General features: G+C 48.5%; 1 protein-coding gene across 1 annotated transcript in view; it reads right to left on the bottom strand.

The window, feature by feature from the left end:
- Positions 1-17,824, bottom strand: part of syt1a (synaptotagmin Ia) — a 68,385-nt gene that overhangs the window by 44,227 nt on the left and 6,334 nt on the right. Inside the window, exon 2 of the mRNA XM_078787956.1 lies at positions 1,077-1,128. The gene's annotated coding sequence lies outside the window, so the exon portion shown is untranslated. The remainder of the gene's footprint in view (positions 1-1,076; positions 1,129-17,824) is intronic.

Raw genomic sequence — 17,824 nt, 5'->3', positions numbered from 1 at the left:
CAGATTAAAATGAACAAAGCGTTATTAGAGCCCTGTAGACATGACAAAACACGACTATTAGTCAACATATTGCGCAACTGCAGAGTCTTGAGACGTATGCTAACTCGCAAACTAGAGAGCTAGCGACCTAAACGGTAGCCTCCAAGTTATTTCCTTTAAACTTAAAAAAGCCAAAAACTTACCACTTCCACACGGATAGGGAGGATAACTATTAACAGTTATTTAACCTTTAACATGAACATTAATCAAAGGTAATAATTTTTTCTGGGTACATGATACCATACAGCATCCATATCAAACTTTACATTAAACTTTCATATCAAAGCGGGGGCCTCAAACTAGTGTCCTGTGGGCCACATTTGGCCCGCGGGCCGCGTGTTTGAGACCCCAGATGTAACAGTTGTTCATATCAACATAAACATTTACATTCCACTTAGCTCAGCCTATGCGGGTCAGGGGTGGGGGGTCAGGGTCGAGGGGGCCGGGAATTGTGTTGAATACACATCGGGAAACGAGCCGGCGCCATCACGTGGCGTTATGAATGGAAAAAGAGTGAGTGACGGGAGATTTTGCTCGGCCGTCGCCATTGAGCGGCGAGCCGGCACTGATTCAACCAGTCAGACAGGAAATGAAATAGCAAGAGCGGCGAGATTAAAAGGCGCGCAAGGAGCGCCGCGTCCGCTTGTTGAAAAGGAGACGCAGACGTGGGTTTCATTTTGAGACGGTGACCGGGACCCGTAAGGGCGAAGGATCCATGTGACAGAACCGCGTCTCACTCCGGTTTTAGGAGGAGGACGTTGATGCAAAGATATGGAAAGTATGATTATGAAGATGCAGGAGGTAGAAGATCGGTAGGAGGAAGGAAGGAAAGACTCGTCATCAAGTTATGACACGGTTAGAATTTGTCCACCGCGTATCAGGGTTAGGACCAAATCCCAAATCCGGTATCAGCCACCAGCACAGCCAAACATCAACCAATAACAGGCTTTAGAAACCAATCAATGAGAACGACATGACAATATGGATTTGAGGGCTGGTGGAATGAGGACAGCCGTGAAGGCTGCACGAGTGCTTACCGTGTGACGTGCTGAGGGCGTCCGTTCCGGGCTGCCTTCAACGTGCGGCTTGCTGAAAGAGAAGAAGACCTGTTAGTGCCGCTTTCACCTTTCACCTTTACCACGAGTGCTGCTAGAGCAGCTCCACACAATAACCCGCAGGCGAAGCTTTCTAGATCTTCCACAATCCGCACCTATTCATTTCTTTGGATTTGGTGCTTCCTGTGAAAACAGTCTGGTTTCCCACCCACGGCCCACCCCCAGGCACGCCCACTCCGCTGTGGTGGATCACACTGCCGAGTGCATAGAAACACTTCCAGTTAGAGGTCAGAATGGTATAACACCAGAGTACTACATTGGTACTACAGTTATAGGTCAGAATGGTATAACACCAGAGTACTACATTGGTACTACAGTTATAGGTCAGAATGGTTTAACAGCAGAATACTACATTGGTACTACAGTTATAGGTCAGAATGGTTTAACACCAGAATACTACAGTTATAGGTCAGAATGGTTTGACACCAGAATACTATATTGGTACTACAGTTATAGGACAGAATGGTTTAACAGCAGAATACTACATTGGTACTACAGATATAGGTCAGAATGGTTTAACCCCAGAATACTACATTGCTACTACAGTTATAGGTCAGAATGGTTTGACACCAGAATACTACATTGGTACTACAGTCATAGGTCAGTTCTAGGCCATTTTAGCCGCCCAAACGGCTCCAAGCGTGGCCAAGCTTGGCCACCTCGGGTCCAGGGGCGTCCAATTAGAGGCTGATATTTAGCAGCTGACGGCAGGAGGGCTTGGAGAGGCGGCAAGGAGGTGCTTCAATAGCGGTCACGTGGGCTCCTCGCTGTCGGCCTGCAAATAACCTTCAAACGATATGGAGTGCAGCGCTTGGCCTCGGCGCCAGACGTGGACGCCAATTAGAGCAGGTGAAAAGGGGGCAACCATCTGCGTTTCTCCTCACATGATCAGGTCAAGAACACGTCTGGAAAAGGCTTAATCACAAGGACACTTCATTAGGTACACCTGATGGCATCCCACTCATCTCCAACAGCGTCACGTGATCTCCATCCTCTTATCACTCATCTCCAACAGCGTCACGTGATCTCCATCCTCCTGTCACTCATCTCCAACAGCGTCACGTGATCTCCATCCTCCTGTCACTCATCTCCAACCGCGTCACGTGATCTCCACCCTCCTGTCACTCATCTCCAACAGCGTCACGTGATCTCCACCCTCCTGTCACTCATCTCCAACAGCATCACATGATCTCAGGCGTGTACCAGGAACGCATGTTTGACTTCCAGGCTGGACCTCGGGTGGGTGCTGGTCCTTGTGGTGACGTTCTCCACGAACAAAGAATAAAGAGGCCCCACGTCGGCTGGTAAGCTCGGCTGTAGTGACCCCACACGAGGAGACAAGAGGGACCGTGGGATCGGAGCTTGTGTGGACGAGAACGCGAAAGGAACATTGCTCTACAGCATCCGGCATGGAGATATTCCACCAGGGAAGGAGGAGCCTCCAAGCTGGTTGGAGTTCTGGCTGTGGTTTTTTGGAGACTTTCTCGCTACCTTCCAAGCAGACCGGCGGCCTTCACAGCAGCTGGAAAAGAAATCCAAGAGCGTGCCAGCAAGGAGGGGGGCATGCCAAGAACCTTTGAACGAGGGCGCCGGCTTTGTTTGCAGGATGTAATGAAGCCGCCATGCGATGCTAACCGACCTACCGCGTTTACACAGCAAACATGGCCGCAAACGGGCATGGCGGGACGTCTGGATGGGGGCTGGCGATGCAAGCTGACTGTCGAGCTGCTGGATGGATGCTTTACATACCACACGGGGCAAACGCGGGTCTGGGGGGGGGGGGGGGGCGCCTGAGTTGGTCCGCCTCGCCAAGTGCTCACAGCCATCTGTGTAATTAAGCCCCCCCGATATAAACGAGCTCACTGGCATTTGGGTTTGAGAAGTGGACACGATATTGTACAGAGCACCAAACTCTCGGGCGGCACCCCCGTCTATAAAATAGCCCCTCCAGGAGACGGCCATTATTTGGGAAACGTGTCTTTTGGCTGACACTTTTACCCGACACTGACAGGATGTCAAACCAACGACCAAAACAACCGTAGTCGTTTATCCGCGGACTCGATATCTTTTCAAGGTTCTACCTGAAAGTTTCCCGGTAGTGGTCCATAAGCTACACACAATAACCCGCAGGCAAAGCTTTCTAGATCTTCCACAATCTGCACCTATTCATTTCTTTTGGATTTGGTTGCTTCCTGTAAAAATAGTCTGGTTTAATGTATCCCACCCACGGCCCGCCCCCAGACGCGCCCACTCCGCTGTGGTGGATCACACTGCTGAGTGCATAGAAACACTTCCAGTTAGAGGTCACAATGGTTTAACACCAGAATACTACATTGGTACTACAGTTATAAGTCAGAATGGTTTAACAGCAGAATACTACATTGGTACTACAGTTATAGGTCAGAATGGTTTAACAGCAGAATACTACATTGGTACTACAGTTATAGGTCAGAATGGTTTAACAGCAGAATACTACATTGGTACTACAGTTATAGGTCAGAATGGTTTAACAGCAGAATACTACATTGGTACTACAGTTATAGGTCAGTTATAGGCCATTTTTGCCGCCCAAATGGAAAGCAGGAAGTGAACAAATGCAACAGTTACTGATTGTAAAAGTAGAAGATGGAAGGGTAGGATTTAATAAGCTTTGCTTCTTCCTACTCCTTTTGGACATGTGGAACTGGGAACTGATTATGGGATGCACTCAATTGTAATCTGATGCATGTTGAAATGAAATTAAACCATTACCATTACTATTACCAACGCTAAGCTAATCAAAGCCTTCTTAGTATTGTGGCGTCCTGTCATTGGAGTATTAACATGACTAATTGTGAGAGAGGTTCAATATTTTCTCGCCATTGTTGTACTTTGTGCTCGTACTGCAGCGGAGACGAGGCTGCCACTCAGCGCTCGTCTCTCTTGACATGAAAACACCTCGTTATTGTTCAGCTGGAGATGCTCGCAAGGGGGAGAGAAACTAATTATGCCGCCGTTGTCATCGCACTAAATTGTGTGACATTAAACAGAAAAAAAAACACTTTAGGCTATTTTGTGCACGGAATGTCACCATGAACGCACCACACATACAAATGAAAAGGGGACGGAAATATTAGGAGCTGGTCTTTCCAGCTTCTCCATTCACTGGAGGAGCTAAACTTGGTCAAATCGCTAACGTTAGCTGACAACAATGGAACTATTGCATGTGTTCTATGGACTCCACACGGTGAGATGTTCATTCATTCGTTCATTCATTCGTTCATTCATTCGTTCATTCATTCGTTCATTCATTCGTTCATTCATTCGTTCATTCATTCATTCATTCGTTCATCCATCCATTAGTTCGTTTGTGCGTTCATTTGTTCGTTCATTCATCCATCCATCCGTTCATTCATTCATTCATCCATCCATCCATCCATCCATCCATCCATCCATTCATTCATTCATTCATCCATTTGTTCATTCATTCATTTGTTCATCCATCCGTTCGTTCATTCATTCATTTGTTCATTCATCCATCCATCCATTCATTCAACCATCCATTTGTTCATTCCTTCATTCATCCATCCATCCATTAGTTCGTTCGTTCATTTGTTTATTTGTTTGTTCATTCATCTATCCATCCATCCACCCATTCATTCATTCATCCATCTATCTATCTGTTCGTTCATTCATTCATCCATTTGTTCATTCATTCATTTGTTCATCCATCCATCCATCTATCCGTTTGTTTATTCATTCATTCATCCATTTGTTCATTCATTCATTTGTTTATCTATCCATCCATTCATTCAACCATCCATCCATTTGTTCATTCATTCATCCATCCATTTGTTCATTCGTTCATTTGTTTGTTCATTCATCTATCCATCCATCCATCCGTCCGTTCATTCATTCATTCATTCATCCATCCATTTGTTCAGCCACCCGTTCGTTCATTCATTCATTTGTTCATTCATCCATCCATCCATTCAACATCCATCCATTTGTTCATTCATCCATCCATTCATGTTAGTGCCATACCGCTACCGTGCCTCTACCAACTCTAACATAACCTGTACCATGCCTCTACCATCCCGCTATCATGCCTCTACCAACTCCACCATGCCTCTACCAACTCTACCATGCATCTACCATGCCTCTACCAACTCTACTATCTCTACCATGCCTCTACCAACTCTACCATGCCTCTGCCATCTCTTTGTGTGGTTTATTTGATCCTACCAAGGATAAGAAACTCAATAAGAAACAAATATTACGGTAAAAGGATTTGGGGAATATTGTCATTATGTTCCTGCGTGAGTAAGATGTTGTTTCGGCCCAAACGGCCATCTTGGAAGCAGCCATCCAATCACACGGTGCAAAAACATTGAGAAGATGACAGACCCGTGGCCCTGGGATGGTCTGTTTGGACCAAAGTGGGACAGCGAGGCAAGGGGGGGCGGCCTGGTGCAGCAGCGGGAAGGTAAAAGCATTATTGGAGGAGACCAGCACGATCACCTCCTTGGCGGGAGGGGTGACCCACTTCTGGCTGAGCAGACATCAAAGACACTTTTAATTTGAAAAAGAGCTTCTCTACTCAGCAGGTGTTTCTGCCATGAGTGATTCACTTCAAAATAAAAGATGCTCTTTGAATGCCCGCCTCCACTTCCTGCATTTGGTTGCTTTCTTGGGATGCCAAGCAACAAGTGCCTCCATTTTCACTCTTGTTTGCTTTCATTCCACTTTGCTAATGCCACGTGTCAAACTAATTATGATGGTCTTCCTAATTGCTTGTTTTTACAACAATTTCCATACTGCTCTGTGTACAAGTACACAAGTACAAGGTCCCGAGGCGATGCGGAGATTAGCTGTGTTAAAATACGCCTTTAAATGTCAGCTGCATAAATACATATCCAAAGACTGGACGGGGAAGGAAGACTGTTTGAAATCTCGGAACGTGCGGGGGAGGGTGGTCCGTGACACTGCCTCGCCTCCATGCTCCGACCAATGCCCCCCCCAACAAGAGTCTAACAAATAACATGGCCACCTTGGCCATGCTTCCAACTGAATGCTAACCTGGTACTTCCACCCAACCCACTGTCCATGGTTGCCAGAGGCCCCCCCTACCTCCCTTCTACCCAAACCACTGTCCATGGTTGCCAGAGGACCCCTCCCTCCATTTTACCCGAACCACCGTCCATGGTTGCCAGAGGCCCCCCTCCCTCTATTTTACATGAACCACTGTCCATGGTAGCCAGAGGTCCCCTCCCTACATTTTACCTGAACCGCTGTCCATGGTTGCCAGAGGCCCCCCTCGCTCCCTTCAACCCGAACCACTGTCCATGGTTGCCAGAGGCCCCCCTCCCTCTATTTTACATGAACCACTGTCCATGGTAGCCAGAGGTCCCCCTCCCTACATTTTACCTGAACCGCTGTCCATGGTTGCCAGAGCACCCCCTCCCTCCCTTCTACCTGAACCGCTGTCCATGGTTGCCAGAGGCCCCCCTCCCTCCATTTTACCTGAACCACTGTCCATGGTTGCCAGAGGACCCCTCCCTCAATTCTACCGAACCACTGTCCATGGTTGTCAGAGCCCCCCCCCTCCCTCCATTTTACCCGAACCACTGTCCATGGTAGCCAGAGGCCTCCCATCCCTCCCTTCTTCCAGTTGCCATCCACTGAATGCCCTGAGAAGCCATGCCCGGAAGAACGAGGAGCAAAGACAAAGGAAGATGAAGGCTTGCTACGTATTGTAGCCCCCCCCAGTCTGGAGGAGAGGAAAGGTCCACTCGTACGTCAGAAGAAGCTCGTCGGACTTATCTAATCCAGTTTGCGTGGCCTGACTGGGACACACATTTGGCTGCAAAGTACACAAGAATTGAATTACAGCAGAAGGGAAACCTTATTTAGGAGCGCCTGCCTCGGTCGGGAATTCTCGGAGACGCTTAAATCATAATCATGCTCCCAATAAAAGCTCCAGTCACGCGTTTCAAAGTTACAATAAAAAGGTAGGTGGAATTTTCTCCCACGTCACACGTTTATTATTCCACAGCTCCACATTCGGATGACCTTTAGTGGCTCATTAAAAAGTCGGCGCCGCGGTCTCGTCAAAGCCGACACACACACGGCCGCCGTCCGTGACAGCTCCAGCCGAGATGTCAGGCCTCGGGATCTTTTTGAAACTTGCCTTTGACGAGAAAAGAGCAGTGGATGGATGAAGCGGGAAGCTGCCGGAGCTGGAGGTTAATGGCCGCCAATCAAAGTCACTGAAGTCCCTGTGATGGCGGCGTGACACGTGGAATACGTCTGCAAGTCAGGCCGAGGGAGAGGTGAGTTACTTAAGTGAGACCTCATAAGTCAAAGGGGAGGAGTATCATCGCCACGCCCAACTTGTCCCGACGCCCGCCCCCGCCCCTTCTTCCTTAGCCGCTAAGACGCCCAGCACGAAGCTGCGGACCGAGACATGCAGTACTTTCAGTACTTTTGGTACTGTCTAGTACTCCACTCATCACATATACAAATCTAATATCTAATATCGCATATACAAAATCTAATATCGCATATACAAAATATATAATATTGCATATACAAATCTAATATCCAATATCGCATATACAAATCTAATATCCAATATTGCATATACACATCTAATATCCAATATCACATAATATTGCATAAACAAATCTAATATCACATAAACAAATCTAATATCTAATATCGCATAAATAAATCTAATATCTAATACCACATATACAAATCTAAGATCTAATATCGCATAAACAAATCTAATATCTAAATATGAAATCTGCTTCTTTACCAACTGACGCTCATCCAAAAATGTAAATAGAATACATTTCATTGGACTTCAATAATAAATTCAATTCAATTAATATCCACAGTTTGTACATCCCGGTTTTCCATGAAAATCTGCCTTGGTTTGGGTACACCGTCTTGGTTAGCATACGGTCAAACTAAGTAACAACTAACTAACTTGTCAAACAGCGAATCCACCCGCTGGTGACTCCATCTATCCGGTGATCGTTTATTATGCGAGTGTGGGGGATTTATTTGTTCATATAAGTCAGCGCTAACTGTCCGCTCGTTAAATGTACGTCCGTAAGGGACCAGCGTTCCATCCCCTCTCGTCCCCCCCCTTCCACCTCAGTAAAGGTCATAGACATGCTAAATGCTCAATGGTGATTTCTCTTCTCATTTCCATGTACTCTGCATTGTTTTGTGTGTGTAAAACGAAGGAACCATTTTTCTCACGGGAAAGGTAAGCGGCGGATTTGATGTTGAAACACATTCATGATGAAATGAAGTCAAAAGTGTTTGGAGTCTCAGTGGAAAGATCTGCTGAGCGTCTCTGCTGTGTGAAGACGTGCTTGATGGCGTCTCAGCAGCTGTGGAGGAACCCCACATGGGGGGGCAAGCACGGAGGCGTAAACAGCCACACCCATTTCACGTGATGACTCCACAACTGTGTGTGAGTGTCATGCTTTGGGATGTGTTTGGGTGCCATGAGTTGCCGTTGAGCAAACAATGAGCGTCAGGATGCTCAATTCCCTGTTTAATTGGAATTTAATGCCAATTGGCTGGTCCGATTCAATACATCCATGCAGAAGAAACATGGCCGGGGATGGCTTATTGGTCCATTTAGACCAGGTGAGCAGTCCTGGGGGTGGGGGTGGGGGCATGCTGCATGCAAGGATGAGCGTTACATAAGAGGGCCTTTGGTGCACACGTGCATCCGTGCAGCACAATGCATTACCGATCATCATTCTGCTTCATGATGAACCAAGATGAACCTCCAGAGACACACACGATGGACTCCTGGGATAAGAAAGGGACCAAGAACCCGAGTCCTACAAAACAAGTGAAAGAGTTGTGGGAGACGAGTCCAAAGCAGCGCATCTCCATGCCGACGTGGGCTCTATCAGCTGAAGGTCGCCATGAGTGGATCTCACGCTGAGGACGAGCAATAAGTGTCCTGGAGAGGAGAGCAATCAGTCCGGCCTCTCCTGGTTTGTAATTCCTGCACCCGCTGAGCTGCCGTTCCCCTCAAATCACATGCAAATGTAATTTATGCTCCCCCGACTCGGCTGCACGCACTGCCCACCCTCCGCCGGGATATTTGCATGTGGAAATTGGAGGGCTGAGGGAGGAGCGGTTTGCCCTGCATCCAAAAGACATTCATATTCAGCCGTTTATTTGGAGGCCTTGCAGGACAGCAAAGCACACGGTAAGTGATCACATGACTGAGATTGGCGACGTACTCCAGCACGTCCAGTCGCCCTACAACACTATTTATCTTTGAAAAATTGCTTTTGACTTTTTCTCTGCAGCTCCGGTAACATGCTATTAAAATGGGGGCAGGAAGTGATGAGGTGAGGCAGGGAGGATGAGAAAAGAGTCATGGGAGATGTATGTGGCAATCAAAACTTCTTCCATCTTCTCTCGTGTGGCTGCTCGACACTTTGAACCCAATTTAAGACAAGACCGACCGGGACATCCCTCTTTGGCCCGCACTGCTAATGCACGCCATGTTGATGGAAGGCTGCAAATGTCAAGCCATGGAAACCAAAACCTACTGGAAACCAAAACCTACACTCTCCAAGACACGGAAACCAAAACCTACGCTGTCCAATCCGCGAAAACCAAAACCTACGCTCTCCAATCCGCGAAAACCAAAACCTACGCTCTCAAGACACAGAAGCCAAAACCTATGCTCTCCAAGACACGGAAACCAAAACCTATGCTCTCCAAGACCCGGAAACCAAAACCTACGCTCTCCAAGACACGGAAACCAAAACCTAACATGGAAACCAAAACCTACACTCTCCAAGACACGGAAACCAAAACCTACGCTCTCCAAGACACGGAATCCAAAACCTACGCTCTCCAAGACACGGAAACCAAAACCTAACATGGAAACCAAAACCTACACTCTCCAAGACACGGAAACCAAAACCTATGCTCTCCAAGACAAGGAAACCAAAACCTATGCTGTCCAAGGCACGGAAACCAAAACCTACGCTCTCCAATCCACGAAAACCAAAACCTACCCTCTCAAAGACACAGAAACCAAAACCGACGCTCTCAAAGACACAGAAACCAAAACCGACGCTCTCAAAGACACAGAAACCAAAACCCACGCTCTCAAAGACACAGAAACCAAAACCCACGCTCTCCAAGACACAGAAACCAAAACCCACGCTCTCCAAGACACGGAAACCAAAACCTACGCTCTCCAAGACACGGAAACCAAAACCTACGCTCTCCAAGACACGGAAACCAAAACCTAACATGGAAACCAAAACCTACACTCTCCAAGACACGGAAACCAAAACCTACACTCTCCAAGACACGGAAACCAAAACCTAACATGGAAACCAAAACCTACACTCTCCAAGACACGGAAACCAAAACCGACGCTCTCCAAGACACGGAAACCAAAACCTACGCTCTCCAAGACACGGAAACCAAAACCTACGCTCTCCAAGACACAGAAACCAAAACCTACGCTCTCCAAGACACGGAAACCAAAACCTACGCTCTCCAAGACACGGAAACCAAAACCTACGCTCTCCAAGACACGGAAACCAAAACCTACGCTCTCCAAGACACGGAAACCAAAACCTACGCTCTCCAAGACACGGAAACCAAAACCTACGCTCTCCAAGACACGGAAACCAAAACCTACGCTCTCCAAGACACGGAAACCAAAACCTACGCTCTCCAAGACACAGAAACCAAAACCTAACATGGAAACCAAAACCTACACTCTCCAAGACACTGAAACCAAAACCTACACTCTCCCAGTGAATCAAGTATCCAATGGACTTTAGTTTGGGTGACCAAACGTCCTCTTTTCCCCGGGGCTTGTGGTTGGGAGTGTTTAGGTCAGGGTTTCAGGCCGGCCACTCTTCCATGCTACTTCCACGTAGTTGTTGCTGATGTGACGTCATCTGCCTTTCCATTTGCGATCATGGAGGGGGCGGGGGGGCATTTGTACGAGGAGGACAAAACCAGAAACACAGATGTGCAAAGACGCTGTCTCTTTTGAGCGCCGCTGCCGTGTGATTGATGGCGGCGATAAAGCAGCTGCCGAGGAAGGTTGAAGCAATGACCGATGAGGCGTAGTCGCTGCAGTGGAGGTGATCGATGCCGTGACAAATATGGCAGCCAGGCCAGCATGTCAGAGCAAAATTTAGGTCACAATGGAGTTAGCATGAAGCGGCGAGATGACCACAGCAAGCCGAGCAAGAAGTCTGTGCAGCCGCCAGATGCGCACCCACCTGATCGACCACCCCGGGGGGGCCGCCGAGCGTCCCGCTACAGCTGGCTGACGCTCATTTATGGGCTATACATGATTCCCAAGCAGCAGCCGTTAACAGAAAGCTGAGTGGGGGTGGAAGGGGGGGGGGGGGGTTGCTCAGCATGGCTTCAAATGGATAGGTGTCCACTGAGAGGAAGATGCTGCCATCTTTGTTGGGAGTCGTGTTTATAGTCACATTGGTGAGGATGAGGGGCAGCCATGTGGAAAATCCACATCACCTTTCCCAACGGAGGCATTTGGCTGTGTGGGTGAGGACAGGGAGAACATTGGCGTGTGTGTGTGTGTGCGCGTTGTATGTGTGTGCGTGCGTGTGATGCCGTGTCTGACCTAGAAAAGCAGTTGCACCAATCAGGAGCGTGGTAGCAGTTGGGCAACACGCTGCACGGTATAAATAACTCGCTGTGTGCCACTTGCGTGAATAATTATGCAGCACAGGAACAGAAACATGAAGCCTAAAAGTCACTAAGCCAACCTTCTCTCCAAAATAAAAGCTGGTCATGTATCTCCGGCGCAGCAGGTGGCGCTACGGCATCGATTGAATATACGATAGTTAGCATTAGCCTGGCATATCTCATGAACACAGTGTCGTTAAAAAGCAGAATTTGCGGGCTGATGTTGTTGCCTAGCTCCCGTATAAGAGTGGTTAGCGCGCAGACCTCACAGCTAGGAGACCCGGGTTCAATTCCACCTTCGGCCATCTCTGTGTGGAGTTTGCATGTTCTCCCCGTGCATGCGTGGGTTTTCTCCGGGTACTCCGGTTTCCTCCCACATTCCAAAAACATGCTAGGTTAATTGGCCACTCCAAATTGTCCATAGGTATGAATGTGAATGGTTGTTTGTCTATATGTGCCCTGTGATTGGCTGGCTCGCCCGAAGAATGGTTGTTTCTCTTTATGTTCCCTGTGATTGGTTGGCTCGCCCAAAGAATGGCTGTTTGTCTATATGTTCCCTGTGATTGGCTGGCGCGCCCAAAGAATGGCTGTTTCTCTATATGTTCCCTGTGATCGGCTGGCTCGCCCAAAAAAATTGTTGTTTGTCTATATGTGCCCTGTTAATGGCTGGCCACCAGTCCAGGGTGTACCCCGCCTCTCGCCCAAAGACAGCTGGGGTAGGCTCCAGCACCCCCACGGCCCTCGTGAGGAAAAGCAGTAGATAATGAATGAATGAACGAATAAATCGATGACGTCAAATATGAACAACAATGTACAACGTAAACAGTAAATTGCACAAATAATTTAAATAATTTTGAATAAATAATAACAGACATTTTGTTCGCAATTTCACTGCTGTGTTATTGTGCAATGACAATAAAGGAAGTCTATCTGATGGGTGGGCTTTGTGACTTCCGGCCAACGGGGGTCTTGGCGAGTGGAAAGGGCAAAGAGCACAGCGGGCAGCGGAGGGCGCCGTGACCTTTTAAGCCGCTCCTTTTGGAGGCAAAAAAGGCATGCGAGGAGGAGCGAGGCGGGCAGACATGGCGGACAAAGCCAAAATAGAGTAGCTGCATCCCATAATATGCTCGGTTTGCATTGACTCCGGTGCCCTTTTCAATTATGAATAGACTTGTTATTCAAGAGTTTGCGGCCAGCATGCTGTGTAATAAATATTATATTGACTTATTCTATTGTGTCTGGATTAGAGGACATTCAGATTGACAGCAAATCCAAACTCCAATTAGCTTTCCGAGAAACCACGGAAAAAGAAGGAAAAAAGGCATTGTTGTCTTTTGGAGAGCAGACAGTAAACACAATCCACTGTAGTCTACTTCAAGCTGCTCGATTAGTACTGCCTGTTCGTTGTCAAGAGGTTAATATTCCCTACTCGTGTCGGCTTTGCTTCTTTGCTAGCCGATATCAATCCCTATCCATTGTAATCACAACATGATTCCCCCCCCCCCCCCCCCTCCTGTGTCCTAAATCCAGGAGGAGGTCGGCTCAAGACTCCCATCAAGGCCCATTAGCGCCACACGTTCAGACATCCGGGATGCGCTGATGCCCATTTTGGAGATGCGAGCTATATTAGGCGTGCTTATTTGGGCCTGGCTTCTGTTTGGAGCTCGCCTGCTTGTTGTTCAATACACGGCATTAGCGCTAAGTGAGGGGAATGGATGCAGACAGTCTGCACGCACACACACACACACACACACACACACGGCGGAGCGCTGCCTGGTAAATAATGCTTGGTTAACGTCAATGAGCCAAACATGACGTTGTATGACGTGACACAGTTAGCAGATGGAAGGCTGGATCCGTTGGCGCTGATCGCTGCGGGTTATTGATCTGGCATGTAGACTCCAATAACCCAAACCGGATAGATATTCCTGCTCTCTGTCCATGCATGCCCATAAAATGTCCTTATCCCGACATTCCCTTCATCTTGATTTGCCGTAAGCCTTGATGTGACCTTGAACGTTCTACTCCGTCAGCCAGGTGGAATATCTTCCCAGAAATGGCATCTTCTGGGTGACGGCGCCGCTTGGACTGAATTGGGGGTGTTTAGCAATGGGGCGGGGGGGGGCACACTCCACTACAGCCGAGTGTCGGAGCAGACAACACCGTCTCAGCACTCCACGGCCCATCAATCTCCGTTCATCCCCAGCCGTCCCGTGAGCAGATAAAAAGCCAATCAAACCCTCCACCGAGTCATTCATCACCCGCCACCCGCCAACGTTCCCTCTCGCGTGTTTTTTTGTCTGTCATCTGGGGTGCGCTGGAGCATGGCAGCTAGCAAATCGAATTTAGCCCTGTACAGTCATTAGCTGTCCTGTCCTGACATCCATAATCGATGGCGTTATCTGCTACTTTTCATGAACGTGGTGGATGCTGCTAAACAGGTCGGAAGCCGACAAAACATCCATGACGGTTCCCGGTACCTCCGGTTCGCCCTCCATCTTTAAGATGGGACTGGCAGTCCGCTATTGCCAAGCTAGCTGGTACCGTAATGCCCGCTCTATGGGGGCCACACCCACCAAATGTCTCGATGTCCGCGTCATAGCACATTTAGTCCATGAGCCATTAGACGGGCAGATTCAGGCATCAGCTGGAGAAATGCTAAAACTAAAACTCTAAGCATCATGGGAAATGTCATTTATAATTGTACTGGCTAACCTTTCTGGGTAATCACTATCTCAGCAAGTGATCAAGAACAAGCTAGCAACAAACGGAGCAACTTATGTTGTCCCTGATGTGAAAGTATTGCTCTTCTCAACGCGCTGTAGGCCCCTGGTCCTGGTCCCGGTCCTTCAAAGCAGCCCAAATCTGGACTGAAAGAAGTGACACTTATATTTGTTTAGCTCTTCATGTTTTTGAGTCTCCATCAAGCATAAGCCAAATGGGAAAAGCTCACCTGCTGCCGCAGGTACATTGGAGTCCTGGGAGATTTCAACATTGACATCAAAGACATCAAGCGCCAATCAAGCCACGGCGCCACTCTGCATGACGAGGTCATGGTGCCAAGTGACGGCCGTGCGGAGGTTGTGTGGCGTCCGTGTTAAAGACACGCCACGCGGTAGCGGGGAGACGCTTAGATGTCATATTAAGGTCTAATGAATATTTCCACAACGGCCCCCGGTGACCTGAGCAGACACTCCTGAGGAGGAAAATCATTTTATGGCGAATTTAACACGGACGCTTTGATTTGGTTTTTTGTCCGTGGGCTGACCGGTGCAACGTTATTTCACGGTGTGGAATTACCCACTCCACTCTCAGACTGTGCTTTTGTTTTGCAGCACAGTTGTCATGGGAATGTGCGTTTCAAGCCCCCCCCCCTTTAGTCCCATTAATCCACCTGTGAGACGTCCTTGGGATGATCATCTGCAGGAATCCCCGGCCATACATTCGGGTTTGAACTGAAACCTCCAGCAGCCGTCCTTCCTGCATGCTGATGCTGACTCCACAAAGACCTGCTGAAGGCCATCCCTCCCAGGAGGAGCACTCTTCAAACGCACGTGTGTGCCGTTGGAGAGGAAAATGCAAATGTTGACATTTCTAAGGGGTCATGGGGGTTTTAGCGTCGACCTCGATGCGGGTTTGAGCGCATTTAAACCATTTTCACTGAAGAGGACACCGGCCGCCTTCCTTTTATTCCGCAATTTAGAATTGATGACTACATTATAATTGTTTCTATAATTGACTCCTCATTGTGTCTGGGCGCCTTTTGTACGCAGTCAGCCGACTGTATGCGCGAGATTAAGTGCGCCCTTGAGGTCTCTTGATGTAGGAATCTATCTGTTTCCACGTGTCACTAATACGCATCCCGCAGCGCTCCCAGTTTGGATGCCCATCAATCCCACAGCATCCCTGAAAGTTTAAACAGAGGAACACGTTCTTCCTCCTTGCTTTCACACCAAGACGCTCACAAGCTGTGATCCACAGGTCCGCAGGTCCAGGGTTGTTGAAGACCAGTCAGTTATCATCTACACAAACGCCAGGTGAGGACCAGTCAGCAATCATCTACACACAAACGCCAGGTGAGGACCAGTCGGCAATCATCTACACACAAACGCCAGGTGAGGACCAGTCGGCAATCATCTACACAAACGCCAAGTGAGGACCAGTCGACAATCATCTACAAAAACGCCAGGTGAGGACCAGTCAGCAATCATCTACACAAACGCCAGGTGAGGACCAGTCAGCAATCATCTACACAAACGCCAGGTGAGGACCAGTCAGCAATCATCTACACAAACACCAGGTGAGGACCAGTCAGCAATCATCTACACAAACGCCAGGTGAGGACCAGTCAGCAATCATCTACACAAACGCCAGGTGAGGACCAGTCAGCAATCATCTACACAAACGCCAGGTGAAGACCAGTCGGCCTCCATCTACACAAACGCCAAGTGAGGACCAGTCAGCCTCCATCGACACAAACACCAGATGAGGACCAGTCAGCAATCATTTACACAACATCCATTAGTGCTCTAATGGATGTCAGCCTCCGCCCACATTGCTACTACATCTCCACCCAAGTGTTGTGTCATGTGCTTGTCATGGAGGAAGATGTAGTCACCCATGCTATTCCACCTGCATATGGAAGATATTTTTATGACAATTTTTTTTTTACACAGACACGAGGCAGACGGTCACGGAAGTGAGTTCCGTATGTGGGAATGTCTATTTACTATGATAAACGTGCTTCTGGTATTTATTCCACATCTTCATCAAACATTGTAAACCATCCTTACATGAAAGAATGAAAACAACTTGGTGTATACCTGGTATATACTCCTCTAGCTCACAGCTACTTGGCCTCCCAAATGAAGCTAACCCCCTGCTAGCTTCTAGATTTCACCGGTTTTGGTACTCCAGAAACTAAAATACTTCATATTTGTAGCATTATAAGCCGTTTTGGTATCGTTGGAAGAATGCATCAGGACAGCAAAGGAAGAACTATCCCTCCAAAAGACGGAAGATAGATAAAGAGTCCGGGGGGGGGGGGGGGGGGGGGGGGGACAAGGCCGAGCAAACAAGCATCCTGATAGGCAGTGACCTCCAAAGCCTGAGATGGAGTCATGATTCGGTGGCCGTGTTTACTGGAAGCCCAGACATCATCATCATCATCATCGACTGACACGCCGGGTCAATCAGCGACGTGGCCATCGGGGAACACCGAGCGAGGCACGTTTGCTTGAAGGCGAGTACCGCTGTGGTTCCCGACAATCCTTTCCTTTCCTGCCAGACCACCTGGACAAGACATGGAGGTCTTCTGAGGTGAAACCCTGCAGAAAGACCACATGACTGCCAGAGCCTCGGGCACTCCCTGTCCAGCATCTACTTTATAGGAGATATGGATTTTCAGTCATGTGTGTGTGTGGGGAGGGGGGGGTCGCTTATCTTTTCAAGCTCAATTTAAGCTGAATCAGCGACCGATTAGCGAGCGAATGCCTTGTACTTGTTGACCTTGTAAGATCTGCAGGTAAGTTGTCCACTTGGAGGACCTTCAGTACGACTCCTGCCGTGACTCCGGCGTACGCGATGATGTCGTGCTTATTGACGTCAAGGCCTCTGGCAGACGCTAGCTTGATGTTTAATTTAAGCGTTGTTTGTTTAGCATAGCGTGCCAGCAAAGCCACTGTATCGTATAATCACAACCCCCCCCCCCCCCCCGAGGGCAGCAGATGTCAGCTTGCAGCAGTATCTAGTGGCTGTGCGGCATCACTGCATCCAGCCATTCCTAAATCTCCCCAGCGTGGCTAACGGTCCCCTGGTTGCTCGTGATAAGGAGAGCGGCTTCCGTTTATGCTTCCATAAAAGCACTTTTTCTACTGATGAAAAACAAGCATTCAGTGGAGGGAGGAGGGGGGGGTGTCTGGGACTCGAGCCCCGCGGGCGCTCTTAGCCGGGTTGGT

The sequence above is a fragment of the Doryrhamphus excisus genome, linkage group LG2 (assembly GCF_037039965.1).
Source record: "Doryrhamphus excisus strain RoL-2023G ecotype Guam linkage group LG2, RoL_Dexc_Guam_v1.1, whole genome shotgun sequence".
Lineage (NCBI taxonomy): Eukaryota > Metazoa > Chordata > Actinopteri > Syngnathiformes > Syngnathidae > Doryrhamphus > Doryrhamphus excisus.
Note: the sequence above shows the minus strand (reverse complement) of the source record. Positions and strands in the feature narration are given on the sequence as shown.